Raw genomic sequence first — 26,678 nt, 5'->3', positions numbered from 1 at the left:
ACATGAAAACGCATTATGTAAGCTACCTTAGTGCAATGAGTAATTCTATTATATACATAACCCTTTCTAAGCTCTAATCCAAATATCTCTTGTGGGAATAAAACTTCAATAAACATATGTGTAAAGTCATGTACTTACAATTTCTATGCAACTTACTCACTAGATTCTAAAAATATCAACTTTATTTTTTACTCTTTAAAATCATTCTTATGTATTTGTATTTTAATTGTTCCCATCTGCATTACAAAGCATTTCCAATACTGATGGCTGTGCAGTATCTGGGAATCAGAGTGCTATTTCTGTTTGTTTATGACTAAAAATGATAATGACTGCAATAAAATTGATAACATTGTGTGTCTCCCCCTTACCCTCCCTTCATCATCTTTTATACACTTTAGGCTTAACATGTGTGTATACTGTATTACAATATAGCATGCTGGTTTTTCTGCTACATTGTTGGCCATGTTGGAATGCATTTGAACTTTTTAATTAAAGAAAAATACTAAAAGAACCGATGATGTGCAACATGCAGGAAGCTAAACGAACTAACCCGTCATTAGTCTACTGCAGTTCAATTTGTTTTTCATTTGTTGCCAGGGCTTACTAAACTATGCAAATCACTATTTTAATTTGCATTGCCTTCCTAAGTAAGCCTGATAGAATAGATATTGTGCAAAGTCATATCTTGAAGAGGTTTTCACTTCAAGTTGATTAGCTGCAAATGGTTACTAAACTTTGTGCTTTAGTAGTTTTTACTTTGCACTAGCTTGATTGTGTTATCATGGTATCTCTTTCTACAGATAATGTTGTATATACATCTTGCTGATGCTTAGGATTACAATAGAAAATTATATCTAGCTGTGTTTACTAGTGCTGGAAAATCTCTAAAAAGTGAGGGAAATCCCCTTTTAAACATTTGTCACAGGAACAAGTGTTTCCATTGGAAGATTTCCCCACTATTCCTGTTCTTTTGACAACCCAAAATTGTGAACTTTTACTCACTTTCAGTCCCAAGTGGAGAAACAAACAGTAATACAAACTTGACAAGGGTTCCAACCCCTCACTTCAATGGCTTTGCAAATAGTCTTAGGCATAAGGCATAAGGATGGTAGTGGTACTGGCTGACACTGGTACTTGCTGACACTGGTACTGGATTACAATAGTTCTGGCTAGCACTGGTATTGGATGACATTAGTTCTGGCTGGCACTGGCAATGGATGGTACTGATACTGGATAACACTGATTCCGGCTGGAATTGGTACTGGAGGTTACTGGTACTGAATGGCACTGGTACTTGCTGGAACTGGTACTGGATGACACTAGTTCTGGCTAGCACTGGTACTGGATGACCCTGGTTCAGGCTGGCACTGTAACTGGCTGCCACTAGTTCTGGTACTTGCCGGCACTGGTACTGGATGTCACTGGCGTTAGATGGCACTGGGGCTGGCTACTAATCAGAGAGCTCTCCATTTCTCTCACACACTGATCTGTACACAGAAGGAAAGGGCGAGCCAGCTTCTAACTGCAGCCATTGTTTACAGTTGTGATGCTGTGATTGGTCACAGTGATTACATGGCTCCATACATTTTTTTGTGATCTGCAATGTTTAATTGACAGTGTAAGCACAGTAAAATGCTAGTGGCATTAGGGGACCTGCAAGAGCACTTAAAAAAATACATTTTAAAAACCCATCCCACCATGGGAGGTGCACCATGCACCCATTTTTTTAACAACAGGGTTATGGCAAGTAGTAAAAGTGCTTTTACTGCTTGTTCAGAATATGTAAATACTTTAACATACATTATCTGGGCACAGGTTTACTTTAAGCTAAAATGAAATCTTATTTCTCCCCAAAACATATACCCTAAATTGAGTCCATAACATTTAACACCCCCAGGAGTAACCTAACCCCTAAACTAAGCAGAAAAGCACACAGCATTGAGATTCCTGGGCCAGAAGAACCTGATCTGCTTTTTTCACTGCAGTTTTGGCTATCATTCAAAATATATGTAAAACTACATGATAACTGTTGGTGTGCATTCCCTGGGCTAAAATGATGCTTCTGTGCAGCAAGCTTAAATGAAAGGGCTTAAACTATGAATGATAATCATGTTTCACCTTAGAGAGAATGACCACAATAGGAGAATTAAGTGAAATGTAATTTCAGGCTAAAACACTTAAATGATAACTTGTAAAAAATAAGTCAAGGCAAGTGCACTTCTTTATTTTACTCTCCCCAACCTAAAGTATGCTAGTCTACACCTCCCTAAATGCATGCTGCTTCCACCTTGTGACTAGGTCCTCCAGTAATATTTATATCCTTCCATTGAAATATGTTCTGTGTTGACCTTGTCTAGGTAGTAGATCCCCATAGACTTCTATGGGGCTGTCTCCTGAGTACTACCAGTTTCAGAAGATAATCCCCTAGAAGTCTATGTGGAGTTCAGAGAAGATTTTTCCTAAAAGATATAAGCATTACAGGAGGCTGCAGCCTCAGATTAGAGCTATGATTTAAATGTAAATGACATTATAAGTACACTTATCCTTTAATGAAGATTCAATAAACTAAAGCAGTCTTGAGTTTTTATTTTGTAAAAATAAAAAATGTATATAGAGTAACATTGAATGTCCAGCATTTCTTAAAATATCAGTCTTTATCCATGTCTAGACATGCTGTGCTGAATGCAGTCCTTCTTTGTGTTGTGTCTAATTGAATACAAGCCAGTGAAGAATTACTTTGTGTTTAATCAAATTTTTTTTGCAATGCCACACAGAAGTTTATGCTAGAGGCAGCAATGGACATTTCATTTTCAGTGCCACTGTTAACAGGATCTAGGAGTGGTAATTGACTTATGTGTGTAATGGTCACAAACCACAGTACAATTCTGCAATATGATGAATGTTTCATAAAATGTGAATTTAATAGGGGCTTTGCTATGAGTGATTTATTTTGCTTGGACAAGGGGCCTTTCTTTCTTTAAAGCTGAATTCCAGGTAAATAGTTAAATACAAAACTGATATATATATATATATTATTTTTTTTGTGAGGATTCGCTCCAATACAGTAGCACATTAAGGACACTTCCACTCGCTTAGAACTTCTTTTTAAGGGCATCTGTGCCCACTTTTATTGAATGCAACTCAATAGTCAACACAGGTTTTCCCTCGCAGGGGTATGCAAACATAACATCCAGCTTTTCTTCAGCCAACATTATACTTTCCAAGTCTTACCGACTTCAGGTAGGTCCATAACAAAAGCATCCACTGGCCACACAGGCTGGCCTTTGCCACACAGGCGATCTGCTCCCCAGACCAGCAGACACACAGTCTGGTTCTAGGGTGGGGCTCTGAACATCCGCCAGCACCCTTTCCATAAGGGCTGTGCACAGGTGTGCAATCATTAGGTGCTCAACCCTACTAAAGCACGGACCCAGGACTGGAGATCTCATCCCTCCCAGTTCTCTTAGAAATCTCCCAGTTCCAGGATCCCAGTTATAATTTAGAGAACCCGGAAAGAATTTCAAAGCCAGCTCTTTCCTGGTAAAAGTATTTCTGTCCTGGAACTGCTCAGCCCCTCTGGCTGAGAGTCCTGGGTGACCCTTTTGCCATTCCACATAGTGGCATTGCCACACACTGCCACAATATAGATATTACCATATCTGTCAAATGATTTACATTTCTGTTCAGCCACTGTTTTGATCAGGCATCTCAGGATTGTGAGCTCCTTTGAGTTTATATTACAGTTAAAGAGACTCTGTCAGTGGCGTATGGTAGCAGCTAGAAGAGCATTGCATACCTGCAGCAGCCTCCCAAACCTTCCTGTGAAGATCTTTTGACAGGAAAACCTTCTGCACTTCTTGATAGTACCAAAGCTAACCCACCCCTTCTTAGCTGCTGCACATTTCTACTGGCTATTGAGGGTGACCGTTATAGCAATGGACCACTAGAAATGTGATGGTGGGGCTTAGCAAGGAAGTTCTCATACTACAGGGATGTATCAGAGCTTTGCCTTTTAGAATGGCCCTGCAGCAAATTCCCCTCTACCCCCCCCCCTTTCTAGTCTGTCGCTAAAAAAGGAAGGTGTGACAAACCACTAATGAGCATTTAACTTTGGAAAACAAAAAACTAAGCACAGGAATCCAGGGTATCTGTTTGTACCACTAGTATACCAACATGAAGGTATCATTATGTATACCAACATAAGGTATCCAAAGATTGTACTTCCAATAGCCACTTTAGTTTTTCACTTATGTTTATCATTTTTGATAGGGTCTTTCATTTTTTTTGGAAGAAACAACAACAGGTTCCCACTTGACTAAACATCAGAGATCAGCTGAGGAACCATATGATCACATAAATGTTTCTTCAAACAAAATTGGCATAAAGTATAAAACAATCTATTTATTTCAAGGAAATATATAACCATAATTTACTCAATGTGCACACATATAACTCCCTCTCCAACATTAGCAAAACCCCTCCCTATAAAAACACAACGCATGTAGGACCAGTTGGGTACCTGATGTAGGCCTATATAGAAAAAATTCATGCACATGTCCTGTGTTAATATAAACGGTAACCGTGTGGTGGATGGTGTAGATCAATTGTCTGGGTCCATGAAACTCATAAAACTCTAAAATCAGACATAAGGACAATAGGTACTTGATGTGGTATAGTCCAACTACTGAGTATGTGATCCAATATGATGTATCAGAGATAGGTGAGTTTGTGTACACTGAAGAAAGTCTCAATGGACATGGTTATAGATAAAGGTGAATTAAGCTGTGCGTCCTGAGATGCTTCCTGTAAACGCACACTGCTACACAGCATATCTCACCGCCGTTACATTATAATTTTTCTTTCATCAGTTGTAAGATGACTTTGAAGACAAAGGTTGTCAACCACTAGTAGAGATAACTGCAGTTTGAATGAGCAGAAATGTATATGCAGATATGTGGTTGTGTGTCCTGAGGTGCTTCCTGTGAAGACACCCTGCTGCACAATATTTCCCACTGTGTATGGAAATTTCCTTCCTCAGTTGTACAAAGATTAGGAAAGCAAACCAGCATAAAACCAGTGAAGATAGTGGCATACAGATCCACTTAGACAAAAATGTTGGAGGATGGAAAAATCGATTCAATCTGGTGTATAGTCACTATTGAGAAGGCAAAAAACAAGTTGAAATGGATCTCACCATTGATGTCCATTCATCCTGAAACTCCTATGTCCATACGTTCAACAGTTTTACTGGGCATCCCCATGTTATCTTCATGAAAAGAGCACTGTTTTAACACACCACATCTACCACGCAGGAGGAACCCAACGACCTTTGAATGTTGTACTTTGGATAGCTACACATTTCATTCTGTACAAGAACTTCTTCAGAGCTAGTACAGCTAGCTTTAATTTTTTTTATAAACTTGTAGGTGACATATACAAATCTGATCTTTGATAGCAGCAAACCACTGCACACTATTGCTGTCCAGTTTGCTGCACATAAATCACCACACTGTCAAGTGCACCAAAGCAGTACATATTCAATCCCCCTATTGCCATAGATGTTAATTAAATTAGGCAATCCACTATTGTCATAATTTCTGGTAGGCCTGGGAGAGGCAAAGGCTTGCCATGTGCAGCTAGCAGACAGCAATCAGGTAGTGTATCTGCATTCCAAAGAGTCAGTCGGGCTGCACTGTTGAGAGGCAGGGCATCTTCCTTTCCCTTCTGGCAGTGTGAGTGCTATACAGCCAGAATGTTGTAGCAGATGCTGGAGCAGAAGGAAAAATATGACGCAAGTTACATGCATCTCAATGACAGCTTGGCAAAATTGCTGGCTTTACTGCTGCTTCTGTTGCAGCTAGTGGAGTCTACCCCTTTCTGAAAATTTGCGGCCTGTACTGTATGACGGTGGCAGTGTCACTGGCAATGGTACAGTCACCATTTTGTTCCCAGAAAGCCATCCCTGCCCTCCAGCAGCATGTGGAATCAAATGTCTTGATGCTGGATTATGGTCTCAGTGTCCACACGTGGCCCAGGAAGTATGGACAGGGATGTTACATCTAATTAATGGTTCATTGTGTACATTTGCTGGTGGCCAGGAAGGATGCAGAACATAGCACACTACTGGAGCTGGTAGTGCTGCTCTGTGTTATCCACCTTGATGATGGTGACAGTTCATAATTAGCTACAGGGGTTTTACCCCTCCTCCTCTTTTGCCTCATGCAGTGAATCCTCAGAGCCACTTGTCCCACACAAGCAACTTAGAACCTACACAACAGTAAATGCAAAATGTTGCCATGTTGTTTTGCAGCTGGTTTGCCTGGAGGACACTAGGGCCAAGATTCTCACAGGTCTTAAGGGACAGGGTGAGAGGTGAATGACCCACACCATCTTGTTCACGGAAAGGTCATGTGTGACAATAGTATCAACCTGCAGTCCACTTTTTGCCACGAGAGTTCACACATGTGCCTTGCCTTACACACTTCCTCAACCTGGAGGTGCAACGGTTCCATTATAGCTTCCATGATGTGCTATGGCAGGCCAGAGGAATGTGTAGCCACTCCAGGCAGTTTCAGAATGAACATTTAGTACAGCAGGTGGTCTTGTGACAGAAAAAATAATCTGCCTGCATTTAGACACAATTGACTGTCTCACCTCTACAGGTGAAACTTGAATAATTAGAATATCGTGCAAAGTTCATTTATTTCACTAATGCAACTTAAAAGGTGAAACTAATATATGAGATAGACTCATTACATGCAAAGCAAGATAATTCAAGCCGTGATTTGTCATAATTGTGATGATTATGGCTTACAGCTCATGAAAACCCCAAAAACCCCAAATCCACAACCTCAAAAAAGTAGATTATTACATGCAATCAATAAAACAAGGATTGTACATAGAACAATATCAGACCTCTGAAAAGTACAAGCATGCATATGTACTCAGTACTTGGTTTGGGCCCCTTTTGCAGCACTTACTGCAATTACTTTTGCACGATATTCTAATTATTCGAGTTTCACCTGTATAAAAATGAACCATTCCTGGATCAGTGCTGTGTATCAAACCCCTGTAGCTAATGTTACCAATTACAACTTTTCTTACAATCTGGCCCCAAATCCATTAATATTAATGCTTTACTATCATTACTGTCTATGAATACCGCTGTTAGCCTGCCACTGATTCATTGTTTACCATGCAATATGTCTGGCTCGTGTCTCTGATATAATCCAAGGTGGTTTTAATTTCCTGATTAAAAGTGTCTTGTCACTCACTCCTCAAATGTGGGTCTACAAGAAATGCTTACATGTGTTTGTGTAATATCTCTGCCTTGTGTCTGACAAAATCCAAGGCAATTTTAATTTCTAGTTAAAAAAATACCTTGTGTTTCACTCTTCAAATGTGGCCTAATACAAAAGCTTACATGTATTTGTGTAATATTTTTGATTTGTGGCTCTGACCTACTCCAAGGCAATTTTTATGTCTATATAGAAAGTGACTCATACCTCACTCCTCAAACTAAAAAGGCTAACATGATGTTGCAGCGAGTCTCTGTAAAATTTCTGTTTTCTGTTTCTATTAAAATATAATGTTAATTTTCCTTATGTATCAAAAAAATCCTTATCTCTCCAACCTAAAATGTGGCCTCCAAAAATCCTAACATGATGTGCAACATGTATCTGCAATATTTCTGCTTCTTCTCTCTTATATAATCTGCTGTCATTTTAATTTGATTTTTTTTTTATAAAACCTGCCTTGTCTCTCCCTCTTACACTGCTTCCCAATCAAGCTGCTTATATACTCTACAGTCATTGTGCTATGTCTCTGACTAATGTCTCTGAAATATGACCCTTTAACCACTTGAAGACCATGGTGTTAAACCCCCTTTCTGTCTAAGCCATTTTTCAGTTTTCAGTGCTGCAGTACTTTAACTGACACTTTTTCAGTCTTGCAATGCTGTACTAAAATGATTTTTATAAAAAAAATTGGGGACAGATAGAGCTTTCTTTTGGTGGTATTTTATTTTTTACTATATAACAAAAAAGTACTGACAATTTTGAAAAAAAACTGTTTCCCTATGTTATCTTAGGAAACATTTATTATCACCCCAATTTTTTTGTAAATATAAAAGATGGGGTCATGTTGGGTAAATTGACAAGTTGTTTTACATGCTGGTTTGTGAGTGTGCCATGATGCCTTTCTAATGTTGGGTAAATAGACACCAAACACGTTAAGCCTTAAAGTTGCATGCCCACACAATCACAGAAAAATACCACACCCAAAATTGGCCTTAGATGACACTTTAAAAGCTTTTACCGCTCATCAGTTTAGTGCTATCACTGATTAATGGCCCTAGAATTATTGCTCATAATCCGACATTTGCGGTGATATGCAACATGTGCAGCACAATAGGCACAATCATCGTTTTTGCATGTAGACCCACTCAATGTATGTTTGGGAGGGACTTTTACTTTTTTTGTGTTTTTTTTATTTTTTTTATATGCGATTTTATTTTTTTTAAGCTTCTTTCATTTAAAAAAAAAATGTTTTACACCTAACTTTATTGCTAAGATGGCCCCCTGTGTGATAGACAATTTACATGGCAGGTTCTCTTTATGGAGACATCAGGGGTCTCCAAGACGATCTGCTTCACCAGCTTCTCCCCGGCTTCTGTAGCCTGGGATGACAGCTGAATACGGAAGTCATGTAATATGCATCACTTCCTGCATTCTGAACTGGAGAGGAAATCAGAGAAATATTGTGTACTGATCGCCCTCTGATCTCTGGTGACAGAGCCACTGTGCCAGTCCCAGCCCGCACTGGGCAAAGTGGATCTCGGTAGCGGCATCGGCGTCAATGGCAGCAGGGGGGCGGGGTGGCTGCCTGAATACAAGTGATCAGGCATCTCTTCAGATGCCGGAACGCATGTATTAAACAACCATCATCGACTGTTTTCATTTAAGGTAGTTTTCCCACTCATGCATGGGCTGGGCACTGTGCACAAGTGGGGGCAGGGAAGGCCCTCTTGAAATGCCCACCCACATCTACAAGGCACCCGTCTGGCCGTTTAGGTATGGCCGCTGGATGGGAGGTGGTTAATCATCATTTTTTTCGAACAACTCCCCATTTATGGAATGTGGGGTTGTGGCCTTCAAGAGTTTTTGTGCACTCTGCGTTGACATTTTTTAAAACTTTGTAGACAATACAGTGTGGTACTGCACTAATAGATGTTCACAAGCTATGCTATGAAATTTGTTTCGCTACCGTTTGGCAATTGTTACGAATTTGAGGTATTTTACTGTTAGATCTGTCCTGTCTACTACATCAAACGCTCAAGTCTGTCTATTATTACTAGGTAAGAAATCATGTGTTACAGCAAAAACTAGCTAGAAATTAATTTTTTGCAAGTTGAAATTATTTAGATAGGGATGTTCTGCTTCATGTAAGCCAAGTATTAGTGTAAAATTAAAAAGTTTGAAGATACTTTTGGCTTACAAATTAATCACAATAATTTAAAAGTGATAAACATTAACTTACCACAGGAGGAGCTAAGCAAAATCCAGCTGATGGTCCCTTTCTAATGGGAGAGGGAAAGTGCAAAATATTTGGGAATATGAATTAGAACAAGATATGAAACTCTCTCAGCAGGAATGATGTCAATGTTGCAAAACCAGGTGAAGAAAATGTTAGAGGAATGGAAAAGATAGCAGATATCATGATTGGGCAGATTGCAGCAGTGAAAATATCCATCTTGCCTACGTTATATTTACGAAAAAAGTATTGTTCCTGGGGGAAAAAAGGGGGGATATCAGTCCCCAACTTATTAATATACTATCAAGCCACACAGATAACCCCCGCGTTTTTATACTTTGTTGAATCAGAAAAGCAGTATTGGGTAGATGTAGAAAAGAGAGACATACAACCTATTGGGATTGATACATTAATATAGACACCACCAGAAAATAGGAAGGAAATTAGTAACCCAATATTGAGACAAACTCTTAAGGTGTGGTATAAAATAAATATTTGGAGAAGCTGATGTCGCCACAGGCCCCTTTGGTGACATTAGTTCAAAAGCCACTCTTCATACCAGGCTTTATAATTGGACAAGAGTAGGATTAAAAAACAGTATGAGACTGTGGGGGTGATTTACTAACCTAAACACACGCACACACCAGGTGCGTGTGATTTTTACACAGCAAAGCGTATTTATCAACCAAAAAGTCTCTATAAGCATGTTTCCACTAATGCCATATAAGGAAAAATCATGCACATGATGCATATATAATGCTGCTTCACAGTTTAGACTAAAATGGTTAGCTCATGCATTTACATTCCTGCATTCATCAACGCAAGCAACACAATGTAGAGCTAATTTACACAACATCACCTTGCAATTCAGGGCAGGGCTTTGCACAACACACCTGCTGGGTTCCACCCATAGATCACCTGCACACCTGCAGATTCCACCCATAGATCATGCTGGGAGGGAACACACTACAGAGGTGTATACATGTTCGTGATGTGTTTATAAGGTTAGTAAATCAACCCCTGTGTGTCTGAAACAAGAATACAAAGTTTTGAGGAGTTACAAAATAGATTTAGGGGGTTACTCACAAAGGAGCCATAGGGGGTTATTCACAAAGGAGCCAAAGGATCCAGCCATAGCTTTGGCTGATCCATCAGCTCTCTTCACCCGCCAGAGCCTTTCGGTTCAGTCAAACTGAAGGGCTGCTGTACGGGCTATTCACTATAGTCCGTACAGCAGCCGAAGGCGGCCGAGCGGCTCAACCAAGCCGAAGGCACATGCTTCGGCTCGACTGAACCGAAGTGACACGCGAGGCAAATGGCCTGCCAAAGGCCAGCTGTAAGCCCCGCAAATCTCACAGCTGGCTCTGCCCAGTTGTAATGGCACCCCGCCTCCTGGATAGCAGCCTGCATGCGCAGAATGCTCGGGTAGTCAAATCCAACAAAGCATAACAATGTGTTTCGTTTGACGAAACTTATGAAAACATTTTTAGTTTCCATTAATTTAATGCCCCATGGTAGCTACAGCCCTGTACAAATGTATATGTGAGTGTCAGGTGCACTTATATACAAAAATGATGATTGTGCACACATGTTAGGCATTGTCTTACACACCAGAGTGAGAGAAATAATCCTAGGGCCATCATTCATTTTTAACTATAAACTGAAGACCTGTACAGGACAATTATGGGTATCATAGTTTTTTGGGGCATTTCATGGGCACATAGATATTTGAGGCTTGACTTAATTGTATCTATTTACTCAGTTTAACATCATCCTTTGTTTGTTAACAAAAAAAATCATAATTTTAAAAATATGTTAAACATTTTGTGTAGAGAGTAATCAGATATTTCAATCAATGAGATGAGATTATAGATGTGTTTTGAATGTGTCATGCCCTATAAAAAGTTAGTTACTGCTTAAGTCTGCTCTTCTCAAGGCAATCATATGAACCATGCACGGATTAAAAAGAAATCTCAGATGGCATTAGAAAGTTGTAAAGATGCATAAAAAAGGTTACAAAGTAGTATTTTAAAAGAACTCGGTGTTAACGGACCCAGAAAAAAACAAATTGCATTTTTGCCTAGAGTTGTAAAAGATAATGGGGGGATTTATCAAAACTGGAGCAGAGAAAATCTGGAGCAACTATGCATGACAACCAATCAGCTTCTATCTTTCATTTTCTTTTACAACTCTAGGCAAAAATACAAGAGACATTCTGCATCTCAAACCTACACTAGTCAATAAAACTCCTGTGCATTTGGCAAAATACATACAGAGTTGACTGGATGCATTTTTGTTCCTTTGCAGAAAATATGACTTGTTTTTAAAAACTGAAATAGTGTCTGAATCTCTTATCAGTCACCAGAGTAGCTGTGTGTTTGCCAAAAGCTATCGTGCAGCATTCATTCTGTTGTACCTTCAACAAAGCTGTTCCTATGTTTTAATTGAGTTCTGCTCAAAAGAGCTTGCAGTGCCTCAGGCATCAAGCATATACTACTCTGTACCTTACATGCATTCATCCGCAGCCATGCTCTCAAAACACTAACCCCCTTTGTAGAAGAAATAAACTTAACAAGTTTTCTTAAAACCCACCTATCTTCCCTAGATTTATAATACACATATTTGCATGATTATTAAAATGACCTGCCTTTCTTTATAAGTAGTAGACCACTATTTTTGTGTAATATTGTCTAACACTATTTGAAAAAATACATCAAGTAATATTTAAGAAAAAGATGTTTCCCCAAAACTCTGGAGAAATCGTTGGATATTTGAGGAAGAACACTGCTCTTTTTAAAAGCATAATGAGAAAATAATTGCTGATAAAAAAATAATATTGTAGCATTTCCAAACAGTGCCAGTAGATGGCATCAAAGTATAGTTGTAAAATCAGTGCTGACTCACTTGTAACAAGAAAAGTTGTACTTAAATCAAAGGCAGTATAATTACATCCAAATTACTGTATATTTCAATAGTAGTAATAATGTAACTTGCTTCAAAGAATGAGACAGGCATGCAATATTTGTTCTCCATAATTTTCATAACTCAGACTCAAAACTGACTCCCCTGCCAAAACTCAATCCTGCAAATTGGTAAATCAGCTTAATATGGAAATTTCCTGGTCTTTTTTTATGGGAAAACTGAGTGTGTGGTGGTAGGGGAGCAGACTAGCAGGATAACAATTGACAGAGCCAACAGTCTTCTCCTCTCTTATCTCTCTCTCTTTCTCCCCCCCCTCATCCCAAAGATCTTGTATCATATATGCAGACATTACAACAACTGTCAGTGTGGTTAGGCTGCACTTTATCCGCATATATCTATACACAATGAATGTGTATTTGTACTTGGGCAGCAATGGAATGCAGAGCCCAATAATTATTTATACACATTGTCCTTTGCTGACTTTGTCTGCCACTGCCTCTGTTAAGCCTCTTGCAACATATCAGTGGCCCCTAGTACTCCCTTCCAACAAGTGAGTACCATGATCACTTGCATTGTGTCAGTGGTCTCTTGTAATGGGCATAGTAAGGCACAATTGTATCATGTCTGTTATGATTTAGCTTCACCCATCAAGCCATGCCTGTAGAGCCATGTTTCATTCTAGTCACACTCGGTTTATGAGTTTTTAAAGTGACACTAATCCCCCCCCCCCCCCCCCCCTTCCCCATGCTGCTTTAAATACTTACCATATGTGATGCCTCATGATGCGAACCTCTTCTTCCTTCCACTCATTTCCAACTGTCCCTCCAGCGCTGGTGCCGCTCCCTGATCCAGCGCAGACTCCTATGTCTTTTGTGTCCCACGGAGTCTGTCCTGTGTGCACGCTCCAAGCTGCATGCATTCACTTACACTGTCTCTCCTCTCCCCTCCGGTCATATCGACTGCACTTCCTCCTGCACTGCTGTTTGGTAAGCTGAGTTCTACAGGCGGGAGCGAGTGGTGCAGACACGGGTAAGTTATTGGCTATTTGACAACTTTTTTCTTTTTTTTTATGTTTTTGCATTTATCTACTGCTTGCTAGCAGTAGATATATGTAAAAAAATTGATACTTATTTGTACAAAATTTGCATTTGTGTGTCATAACTTATTTGTGCTGCAGATCCTCAAATAATCTCTAAGCCTCCATTCACATATAGCGTCTGTGTGGAAGACCGCACGGCACGCAAATGCTAAAATTTTTACAACCGCACGGATTCTGCTCGTTTGCGGCTATTACTATAGCTGCGAATGTGTGAAATCCACTCCTGAAATTGTGCTTGTACTATTTTATGGGGCACGCAAAAGTGTGAACAATGCACATTAAAGTGCATTGTTTTTTATGTTTAGAGCGGTTCCGCACTTATTCATACGGCCAAATATGCACAGACAACCGCTCCTGTGTGAATGGAGCCTGAATTTATGCTGACACTGCCCTTCCTTCCGGAGGGTAGCTACTTTTGTTCCCCATGGTCCCTGTGTGTGTTGTAAAGTAGCTACCGCTCCAAGCTCACTCATGTGCTAGACTACAATGTCAATACAAATTAGTAAATTAAACATGAGATTGTAGCCCATCATGGGAATGAGCTTGGAGTGGTGGCTACTTTACCACACACACAGGGATCATGGGGAACAAAAGAAGCAACCCTCCAGAAGGAGAGACAGTGTCAGCACCAATTCAGAGACAATTTGAGGATCCACAGCTGGGTAATACACAAATAAGATACATTTTTGTTAATAGTTAGAGGCATTAAAGGCACTTCCCCCCCATTGCTGCTGTAAGCACTTACCTTATTTGATGCCTCTTGCTGCGATCATCTTCTTCATTCTACTCATTTCTGACAGTGCCTCCAGCGCTGGTGCTGGTCTCTGATCCACCGCAGACTCCTCGTGTCCCACAGTCTGTCTGACGTGCACGCTCCTGGCTGCGTCCATTGAGCTTACGTGTGTTTTCTCCCCTCCCCTCTACTGCGCATGTGCTCGTACACTTCTTCTTCACAGATGTTCGGGAGTGGGGAGTGCTTCAGCCGTGAGCGAGCGGCGCTGACACAGGTAAGTAATTAGGTATTTGCCTAATTTTGTATCTATTTTTTTAAATCATGGGGCATATATCTAATGTTTGTTAGCAGTAGATACTGTGTATGCCAAAATAAGAGAGACTTTAAAGGAGAACTATAAGGTGAGTGAAAATCACTCATCCTCCTAGTTCGAGCCGACGTGTCACATGTCGGCTCAATAGTTCGCAAAGTGAGCGAACACATACTGTCACTTGCTCACTTCTCAATCCCTGCAGGGGCGGGGGCAGCTGGCTCTGCCTCTAGACGGGCAGAGCCAGCTGTCACTCACGCAGCTGGGTGGATCTTGACAGTAATGCTGTAGCTCGCGATATACTGAGCTTTGGGTCATGGGAGGAGGCTAGTATATGTCCTCCCGTGACCCTTAAGAGAACTATGGGGAAAACACTTACCCCATAGTTCTCTTTTAATTATACTTTAGGTTGCTTGAATGCATTTTTAGGATTTAACTGAGTTTAGCGTCACTTTATTTAACTATAAAGCAAGGCAGTATACTTGTTCATACTGTTTAACTATTGCGTGTTTAAGGTTGTAATAGGAGTCTCCGTGGTTGTCATTAAAGATGTGCTTCGGCAATACATTTTCTAATTTTTGTCAATAAAAGAAGTTGTTTGGGGGTTGGTAACCCTGTTCGGTTCATTTTCTGGTGTTTTTCAGTTTGGCTCTTCTTCACCAGCTTGCAGTCTGATTTCAGGTTGGTTCTTACTAGCTAGCAGAAATATGGTAATAGGCCATGGTATTTTGTTGGACTCTGATCTAATAATGTAAAACATTTGTTTTTTCTCAGAATGTCGTATACTCAGGCTGAAAGTGTAATAAAAAATATTATACAGGAAATTGCTCAAGAATGTGCTATAAAGGGGCACACGGTATCTGAAACCATGGTAGCATTTGTGGTAAGTGACCTCTACAGCTATGCCTGTGTATTGTTTTCACAGTAATCACTTAAAATGTATCTTCATTTAAAAAAAAACATTATTTTAAACAATTAGTTGAGCTCCAGGCAAACAGCTAATTTCACAGTTGAAATGCATATATATGGTCAAAGAACACATATGTGTTTTTTGTAATCCATCAGAAATTAAGTAGGCTGGGCTGACACCACATGCTTAGGAATTCAGAGCTGTGTTGTAATGTCAAGAAGAAAGGTGACAGCATACTATATTTTTGGCACATCAAGATTTTCTGTGCTTGAATTATGTTTAAAGTAGGGATGCACCGAAATGTTGGCCTCCGAAACATATCGGCTGAAAATGGTACTTTGGGCAAAATGCAGAAAGTACCATCTTTCTGACAAAATTGTGGTGCATCTCTACTTTCTCTCCTCCTAGCTGGGTGCTGCTCCGTGTCCCCTCTGACACAGAACAGCGTCCAGCGGGGAGGAGAGAAACTGTCAGGGGGCCAAGAGAGGCAGGGAGCGATGTGAGCTGCATGTGAAAGGACACAGAGCTCTCCTCCCACACCACCATACTCAGCCTCCTGTGACAGACCAGGAGAGAGGTGTGGGGGAGGAGACAGCTGTCACAGGAGGTATAGCCGGCAGAGTGGGAGAGGAGTCAACTCTCAAAGGAGACCAAAATCTCCTCTTAGCCTTCTGTGACAGCAAGTCAGGCTGGGGAGCCGGTACAAACAGTGAGTCATCAGCTGATCGCTGAGTGCTTGTAAATAATTGAGGACATAGTATGTTTACTGTGTCCCCAATTATGAATGAAAAAGAGGTGCTCTACATCACTTCCTGTTCATTCATGATTGTGGATATAGTAAACATACTATCTCCTGTTCATGCATAACAGGGACTGCAGAAACAAAGATTGAGGACTCTGTGTCAATCTCTTTTTCTATTTTAAAAGGGAAATATCAGGGATCTGTTTAGAATTCCAAGAGCCCCCAACAGTAAAGATGAAAAATACAAATATTTCATTAAAAAAATAATAATGATAAAAATAATCTTTTTTAAAGATTAGAAAGAAAATACATACAAATAAAATATTGAAAACATTTTTAAAAATAATTTCGGTTTCGGTCTGCCAATTCTTTTATTTTCAGTTTTGGCTGGGGTCAGAAAATTCGATTTCGGTCTACCTCCTACTTTAAGGGGATAAAACATGGGTTGGCCAACCTGCCCCGGAGATTCTAAAGCTAGCTAGAGCAGCATTTGTCAACCCTTTTTTCATTCATGGCACCTTTTTAAAAGTATGCAAAATCTCGAGGCACCCCAGTCTAATATGCTAATAACGTAAATGCAAAAATGTGAAAAAGGGTGTTTACCTCCTATCCACCATGAATGTTGATGAATGTTAGAATGAGATATTTCCACTCCTTAGAAGTGGCTCAGAAACAGTAAGCAGTTTATACTAAAATGTCAGGTTACAAAAAGCAATATATTTCCATTTCAACAATCATAATGCCATTAAATATCCTCATGAGGCAATCCTTTAAGCTGTAGCCAGGAAGTAGTGCCTAACACGTAGATGATAACACGCCATCCGCAGGGAAAAAGAAGAAGGAAGAATCAGAGCAGGCTTGTCACACAACCACAACCACTGTTTCATGTAAGTATTTGGGGTCTTTAGTTTAGCTTTTAGTTTTCTTTAGAGAAAGGTGTGTTTAGCTAGGAGAGAGTAGTGTGGAAGACGAGGGAATATATGTGTTTTTTTAATTATCAGAAATAGGCTTTAAATTTAATTATTATTATACAGTATTTATATAGCGCCAACAGTTTGTGCAGCGCTTTACAATATAGGGAAGACATTACAATCACAATACAAATCAAGACAAGATGGTAAGGAGGGCCCTACCCCTGAGGGCTTACAATCTAAAAGGGAGGGGGAAGTGATACATGAGGAGGGAGCTGTGTGGGGATGAATTGTTTGAGAGCGTGATGGTTGAGCGGTTAGGTTTAGGGGAAAGTAAAGGAGCGCTTAGATAGGTAGGAGGAGAACCACGAGAGAGCAGAGTCTTGTAGCCCAAGTGACTGGTGTTTTTTGAGGAGGAGCAGGTGGTCAACAGTGTCAAAAGCAGCAGAAAGATTTAATAGCAAGAGTAGGGAATAGCGGCCTTTGCTTTTAGCAGTGAGTAGGTCATTAGTGAGTTTTAGGAGGGCGGTTTCAGTGGAGTTTAGGGGGCAAAAGCCAGATTGTAAGGGGTCAAGAAGGTTGTGATCAGCGAGGTGGCGACTCAGGCGGCTGTAGATGAGGCGTTCTAGGAGTTTGGAGATGAATGGGGAGTAAGGAGATTGGTCTGAGATTATTGAGGTCGGTAGGGTCCATTGAGGGTTTTTTGGGGTATTGGGGTAGTGTGGTATTGGGGTTTTTCTTTTTTTTAAATGTTTTTGGGAATACAAGACCTCAACAACAAATGAATTAAAACAAAATATTTTTATTTAAAACAATTTGCATATTTAAACAGGCATGTACATTATTTTTATGCATTGGAAAATAAATATGTGCATGCTGGTTTAATTATCATACATTTACAACACAATGCTTTATGAGATCTTTAGGTGAATGTCGGGCAAAACAAATACATTTTTAAACCTGCAATAAATTTGAACAAATACTTCCTCTGATCACAAATGTTTTTTATATATATATATATATACATTGTTGTGTACTTTACAATAAATATCAAATGTATCTTACATATTCTTTTATTTAGAAAACAATTCCTTTTATATTTTAATGTAAGCTTTTTTTACATTTCTGATAAAAAAAGGAAAATGAAAAATGAAAGGCATTAGTGGTAATTTATGAAAACTGAAGAAATATGGAAAGCAGTAGATCTGCCCATAATGGCTTTTTAACTGAGACACTAACCTCAAAGCTGTATAGAATTGAGTTTCTTCAGTTTTTAACAAATTAGCCCCAGAGTGTAAACATTCACATGATAAATACAAAGTTCAGCTTCTCCTTTTGTGCAACCAATGTGTAATTCTTTCACTGGTTTACAATCATCACATTTTTAGTTTTTTTTGCTGTTAGGATGTACTCTAAAAACTCCCTAAAAATGTTTTGTTAGTTAGTGGCACTTGTTGTTATTTTCTATCTAATAAGTTTGTTAGGCATCATATAGCATTAGAAATAACATGTGTTCAACCAATGTTTGATAAAGTGAAATCATATTACTGAGCAAAGAAAGAATGTAAAACAAGAACATTTTAAAAATAGGAATGGACATCTATAAATACCAAATAATGTACTTTTTTTACAGAACAATATTTGATGTTGCAAAAAAATTAGTAGCCACATTGGTAGTAGTGTACCACTGGCCAACAGGGAACCATTAGCTAACAAATGAGAAAGTTAGTTCTAGAATAGTGGCAGTAATGCTTGCTTTTTTACTGCCATGGTGGCTCTAGTTTGGTCATCTCTTGATAGCCTAATAAGAATGGGTGAGCATCAGTGTGTGTAAGGCAATTCTACTCATCAGAAAAAAAACTAACTGAATTAAGTAAAAATTGATGGGAACTTGAACCCTCTCTTTTCATGTAGAAGAATGAAGGAAGCAGTTAATCATAGCATATGACTGCGTCAAGACAGCTGCATTGTGAAGATAATTAAAGTGGGTCCTAGTGGATTCAGAGATGTGTATTATACATACTTATGCAGAGTTTGGACATAGATGTTCATAAAATTAGTCATATAAAAATCATAGCAAAGACTTTCATAAACAACAGGAACACCATCAAAGACAAAAATAAGGGGACATCTAAGTGCAGCAATTAAATATCATGAAAAAATAGCAGTCTAGCAAACTGAAACATTTTCATATTTCAAATTGTTTGCAGTGGCTTGCAGAACTTACCTGTAGTTGATCTCTTTACAGGCCCCTATGCAGAGCCAAATTTTTAAAAGGGTTAGTTTACTTTTGTAAAATAAATAGTGTATGCAGTTCACAAGCCCCAGTAGTTTACAATAAATGTAGCAGCTTTTAAATATCTTTATTGGAGCTCTAAACAATATTGGGAGTATGTCAGGCAGACTTCACTGGGGATACAGATGGCCTACAGGTATGACAAATGCATTAGTCTATTTTGTTACAAAAGTGAACTAACCCTTTATTGAACGTTTTAATGAATGTTTGAAAACATACATTCCCACACATGGTTTAATAGTAACAGTGCTTAATGAAGGGAATTTATCAAAACTGGAGCAGCTGCGCATGGCAACCAATAAGCTTCTCTCTTTCATTTTCAAATCTTAACTGAACAAACTGAAGATAGAAGCTGATTGGTTGCGTTGCACAACTGCTCCGGATTTTCTCTGCTCCAGTTCTTATAAATCGTTTTGCTAGCAAGACTTTTTTAGAAACTGATTTATCTTTCAGAAAAGTAGTAAAGAACCTTGATATCAAAACCAGAGATGTATTCAGTACATGTCTAGCAAGTAACTGGAAAAATATTTGATTTAATTTGCTGTATAATCTGATATGAGGCTGGAGTTTAATAGAATTGAAAATATCAGGATTCAGTACAAGCTGGAACACATGAGATACCTGAGTTCAAAGCTGTGCTGGAAGATAACATTTACTACTAATCCACAGAAAACATTTATACAATGAAGGATTTTTACATTCAAGTTATATCTTTATATCCTAAGATGCCTAAAATATATCTTTGTTCTGAGATGTGTGTAGATAAAAGCTTATAGCATCTAAACAGTGCTGATAGCACAGTGATTTAGATGGGAAGAGCTACATTTACACATATGTATTGGCCAGGCATTTTAAGCTATATTTCCACTTTTTCAGTCATACTTAAGAAAACCCCACTAAATATTTGTTATATGTTCCTATTCATGCAAAAAGAAAATATTTATTACCTTATAAATATCTATATTTGTAGCAGTGGGCATTTGAATAGACATCAGGCTTCTTTCTACAATTTCAAAGTGACAAGAAACTCTGGCCACCCCAAAGAAAGACTAGGGACACTCTGAGCTTCCTCTCATACACATACCATGTTTCTAAATCTTTAACCCTTTCTTGAAACAAGCAGTGCTGAAATCCAATTTATAAATGAGAGATCTGCCAGCACAGTACAGACGGGGTTAATTATTGTAAACATTAGCCTCTGCATCCCCCTTGCATTCCAATGAAAAATTATCTTTAGGAAAAAGCTTTTCTTTCAAAAAGAGAAAAGAAAATGGTAAACAGCAATACTTTTTAATTTTTTAAAGTTATGCTTTGCAAATGAGAACGTGTTATGTGTTATCTCAATTTGGCTGCAAAAGTGGAAATACACTTTAAATACTATTGATAGTTAACATAATAAAATCATACTCAATCTGGGATCTCTGTTGTACCATTGATTTAGATTGAATTCTGCTGTGTTACAAAAACTAGCTCCTTAGCTCAGAAATTCAGCAGGAACAGAAACAAGCTGTCAGTAAATGAGAAAGTACACTAAAAGGTGACTGACAAATCAAAGTTAATGAAATTGTAGCAAAGCAAAATGCACACATGCCCACATTAATCAAATAAGTGTCAGCTTTCATTGCAATCTGCAGTTGTAAAATAACTAAGGGGTCTATTCATAAAGCTACCAAAGGATCTAACCGTAGCTTCGGCTGATCCTTCGGGCAGCATCGGCCCCAGGACCCCTTCGGTTCAGGGCTGCTCTACGGGCTATTCAATATAGCCTGTACAGCCCCCGAAGTTGGCCGAGGGGCTCAGCCGAGCTCAAGGCATATGCTTTGGCTCAACCGAGCACAGGAAAAATTTGAAGCTGGCCGACAGCCTGGATGGAGCCAGCCGTCATCTCATGGCTGGCTCCGGCCACATGCAGAGAGATCAACATCCCTGGTTACCAGGTAACCAGAGACACCGTTCTATCATACACTGAGAACCCGGCGGAGCTGCTGTAAAATCACAGCAGCTCCGACGGGTTCTGTGTGTAATGACACATGGGCTTCCCTGGTTACCAGGTAACCAGGGACGCCCATGTGTCATTACGGCAAGAACTTAGGTGAGTCGGCATTGATATGAAAGCCGACTCTGCTAACCTTTCATCCTAATGACAGAACAGCGTCTGCTGGTTACTAGGTAACCAGCAGACGCTGTTCTGTCATTAGGATGAGAGGTTAGCAGAGTCGGCTTTCATAGCCCCACCGGTTCCGACAAGCTCTAATTCTAATGACAGCTGGTCCCGGCCAATAGAAAACAGTTGGGCGGAGCTAGCTGTCACTGCTTGCTCCGCCCAATCATTTTCTTTTTTGTTTTTTCTACTTTTTAAACTGTTTTTCTATTCTGCTCAGTACCACAGAGGTACCGAGCAGAATAACATTTGACTATTCACGCACTGCTGTAGCCTGCCGCAGTTTCGGCTCAGCCGATCCAGATGTTGGATCGGCTGAGTTGAACTCCTTCTGCACTTTGGGTTGGCCGAACATGCTGAGCATGTTTGGCCGACCCGAAGCCACCCGATGTATGGCTGAAATCAGCCGTACAAGCCTGAAGTGAATAGCCAAACAGTGTTTGGCTCACTTCACTTCGTGTCGGTTGTTCACTCGGCTGCCTACGGCAGCTTTGTGAATAGACCCCTAAATGTTTTTGACTGGCTGAAGCAACATCTATGCTCTTCTTTGTTGAAGTTTTCCTTCAGTATGAATTCTCCTACACTAAAGGCAAAATCTACTAAATACTATTATCTACTAAAGCTCTGCATATACAGTACATGCATCACAGTCACCACTTTAATTGAAGGCTTACTTTACTTTCTGGAAATGTATCACAGTGGCTTGCCCATGCTTACAATTGGTATAGGTGTGAAAACACAGGGGCTATCTACAGTGAAATACTAAGGACAGATAATGTTCTAAGTGAAAACAAATAGTATATTGATAAAAATTTAACAAAGAAAACAAAAATGTGGTGGCATTCTTAGCAACCAATCAAGCATGTGTTTTCTTTTCATAGGTTGCCTCTATGCTAAAGGTTTAATTTATATGACCACATTTTTCCATAACTAGAGGAAAGAAGATAGTGGCCAATCAAATGTCATCTTTTATTCTCAAGAAAATAAAATAAGAAATCTGATTAATCACTATGGGCAAGTGCTCCACCATTGAAATCAGAACTGTATTTTCTCAAATTCTTATACTTTTATATAATAAATGTACATTTTGTTTTAAAAGTTGTGACAATTTTAAATCCAAGAACAAACACATTATCATCAGAGAAAAAGAAAAAAAAAACAATTAACATTATTTTAAAAAGCCAAAGATCAGTGAGTAAACTTAAAAAAAAAAACAAATTATCATAGTCATTCTGTGTATCAAGTTTTGCAGGTTTACATTCAGTACCTAAATCCTAATTCTTGATTCTTGATTTTATTGCTGCTATTTATATAACATAACATAGATTAGCATCTTACTATAATGGTACAAGTGCTTTTTCAACAGTTTGTTCAAATGGCTTCACTATTTTACCCTGTAATGTCTAATGTACAATCTTAAATGTGCTTCTATAGCCCTGTTAATACAATTAGTACAATGCTGCTTATTTATATTCAGCAAAGGTTATTTATAAGTAGAGACCTTTTAGCAACATTCATAAATATGTTTCAGGAAAATATCAAAACACATATTTAAAAAGTCATCATATTAAGTAAAGGTAAAGTATATTAAGTAAATTCTTAATGAGGAAATAAACCATGGAATCTCTATTCAAATAAAGGTAGACAGAGGGCGTAGGACTAGTAACGAGTATTGCCTGTGGGCTCCCTGCAGCTGAGTTTTCCCCATCCCTGACCTACCATGTCTTCTTCTACAATGTTTCTCTGTAAGGAGGTGGAGGTCTTGGTAGAGGAGCAGGACTTTGCTTCCTCATGTCAGAGTCTCCTGCTAGAACAACAGTGAGCAGCACAATGGTGACATCGCCAAATCTCACTCCAAGTCTGTTGAGACTAGCAGTCAGAAAGAAAAGCGCCTCTCTTACTATACTGCAGATTTACAGCTATGAGGCTGTGGGCATAGGAATGTCTAGGAACACTGTTTTAATAGCATAGGGAAGAGTTTTTATTGTTGTCTGTAACGTTTTAGGGAAGTTTTCCCCTTTAAGCATCTCACCAGGCAAAATTGAAAAAAGTACTTTGCAATATTGCCATAATATATTCACATTCCTACTACGTTTATTGTTATCAGCATATTACCTCAGATCCTTCCTTTTACCTGATTACAATCTGGTTTCAGGGACGATGATGCTATTTATCTGCTATTCAAATCACTGATCCCCAAGCCTTGTCTGTGCTCGGAAGCTGCACCGCTAAATTATTAATACAGAAACTGTGGGCAATATCCTCTACTGTGCTTGTGCTAGTATTTCATTGAGCTCAGACAACACTCAGTCCATACAGGAATACAGTTTAGAGCTTCACCACTACTCCCTCATTTTTGCTCTACAACACATCCACATTTTTTAATGCTGTTGGAAGTACAGGAAATTGCGGGAAATGGAGATTGAGCTGGTGACAGCACTACCAGTCTTTAGGTTAGTTCTTTGGTAATGCTTTTCCCACCACTAATAGAGGAAAGGACAACCATGGGGGTACGGTGGTCACATGGCCACAGAGAGTAACATAAAAAAAGCTATTATATTGGTTATTTATAATAAGCAAACAGCAAAGAATGAAGAAAACAATAAGGTTGGGACCATTTGGACCAGTGGTTATATGTCACCTTTTCTCTACTTTAATTCCCATCAGGAGAGGAAGTGCAGAGTAACCTTCCAAGATAACACACAGGAAACCAAAAACATATTTTAGTGGGAAAGTTTCAACTTTGTGTCTTTTGTTTCTATTGCTTTCTGCACATTCATGCCCTGGTGAGGATCAATGTTCCCCCTGCCCTTCTTCCTCACTCTATCCAAACCAAAAAAAATCTGTCTGAATTTAGGCTTTTAGTATAGCAATCCATGCCAACCAATCATAAGTCACTTTGTTGAATTTAACCAAGTGCAAGATTCACTAGGGTTCAAAACACATCAAGACTTTCTGTGACTGCTCCTAATGTCTGCTATTAACTGTTAACAACCCTTCTGCTTTCTTAATTATATGCATCTTTGATCTCCAGCCAGGCAAAAAGTGCACACCAGGAAGTGAATGCAAACTGGATCTCCTGGCAGCAGCGAGTTTTCTCTTTTTATGCTCTCACAAGATGGACTAAACATAAGTAACTACACATCACCAGCCATGTTACGATTCCAGTTTTAACTTCTCCCCAACTGTTATTTAATTGGGTTCATTTTGCTAAAGAAGGAAATAATATTATAATAGTAATAATAATAATAATATTAGCAAAGTGAAGTTTTGTTTACTTTGAATACACAATCTTGTGAAATAAAAAAACAGCATTTCACCTAGCTTTTTTTCCTAGAAAAACATTATCTGAACCTCTAGTAAATCAACCACAATCAACAAGAATAAACATGCAATAAAAGAAATGTTCAATTTCCAGTCGGGATTCGGATTCTGTTTACCAAGTTAAAAACAAAAACATAAGAACAAAGATAAATATGCTAAAAAATATTTAAAAAATAAAGATTTTCTTGCACACAATGTTTAATTATAACCAATACTTGTTTTCTGAACCAGTAGAAAAAATTAGGTCAATGTGAGTGATTTAATCAAACTACTTCCCTGACCCTGTTGAAATGGGCCAAAATTTAATAAAGGTTGAACAGCAGTAAATTGAAGCTGTGTCCAAAATCAAACATTATTTTTTACAAAATCCCTTGAAAGTGACTGAATGTTTAAAGTCTGGGTTCACTTTAGCTCATTTTAGTAATCCTGGACCAAGTTTACTTTTCTCCCTCAAAGCAAAATGGTAAGTTTTGCCATTTTACGTTTTCTTTAATGCCCTCCTCTACAGTAGCACATTATCACCTTTCCTTTTGTTTCTCCACAACTCTGTTCAGCTCCTGGAATCTTATACAGGACTAAGAATTCTCACCCTGCTTCCACGAGGCTGTAATAAGCCAGTCACCATGCACCAAAGACAAGGGGGAGTGAGTTGTATGCTCCTCCAAAACAGAAAGAGGCAGGTATTTTCTTCACTCCTGGTGACTGAACAGGGCAGCAGGAGAATAAAAGAATGGTGAGTATTTGCATTACTTGCACCTACTGATTTGCCCTGCATGGGCAAAGCGCAACTTGGTTTTATCCTCACTTTAGTGCTCTTCACATTTTTGTAAACCAGGCCAAATGTATCATTGGTTTATTTAAGGTGCTTGATGATTCAAGTCCAGAGTAGTTTCTGTTTCAAAATATTTTATACACTTTATCTTGGTTTTGAAAGAGGCTGCATTAAGATACTCTAAACACACTCATGTATGTAAAGTGACACTAAACTCAGGAGTTAAATCTTAAAAATGCATTTAAATACCCTAACTATTAACAAAAATGTAGCTTATTTGTCTATCACTCAGCTATAGATTCTTAAATCATCTCTCATCAAATTTATGCTGACACTGTCCTTTCTTCTGGAGGGTGGCTACGTTTGTTCCCCATGGTCCCTCTGTGTGTTGTAAAGTAGCCACTGCTCCAAGATCACTCCTATCTATAATAGACTACAAACTTACGTTTAGTTTACTAATTTGTAATGAAATTGTAGTCCATCATTGGAGCGAGCTTGGAGCGGTGGCTACTTTACAACACACCCTTAGACAATGGGGAACAAAAGTAGCCACCCTCCAGAAGGAAGGAGAGTGTCATCATGAATTCAGAGATGATTTGAGGATCTACAGCCAAGTGATACACAAATAAGCTACATTTTTGTTACTAGTTAAGGTACTTGAATGCATTTTAAAGTTTTAACTCCAGAGTTTAGTGTCACTTTAAGTTCTAGACAATCAAATGGTGTTCACTGTAACAAATTACTTAGAAATATACAAATGAGAGATTGCCAATTTAAAAGAAAGTATAGGAATGATACTAAAACCACTTTGCCCCAAACCCTCATAGTAAACCATGACATTATTTTCAATAAAGCCAGAAACAATTATTCCAATGTACATTCAACACGTTGCTTCCCGTATTATATCCCGCCTCTTTGTGACTCCTACCAACTCCGCAAACACAGGAGCTCATGTGCCCTGGTCCCT

This window comes from Nanorana parkeri, unplaced genomic scaffold, assembly GCF_000935625.1.
Source record: "Nanorana parkeri isolate BGI_ZX_2015 unplaced genomic scaffold, ASM93562v1 scaffold364, whole genome shotgun sequence".
NCBI classification, from domain to species: domain Eukaryota; kingdom Metazoa; phylum Chordata; class Amphibia; order Anura; family Dicroglossidae; genus Nanorana; species Nanorana parkeri.
The sequence above is the reverse complement of the archived record's forward strand: the minus strand, read 5'-3'. Positions refer to the sequence as shown.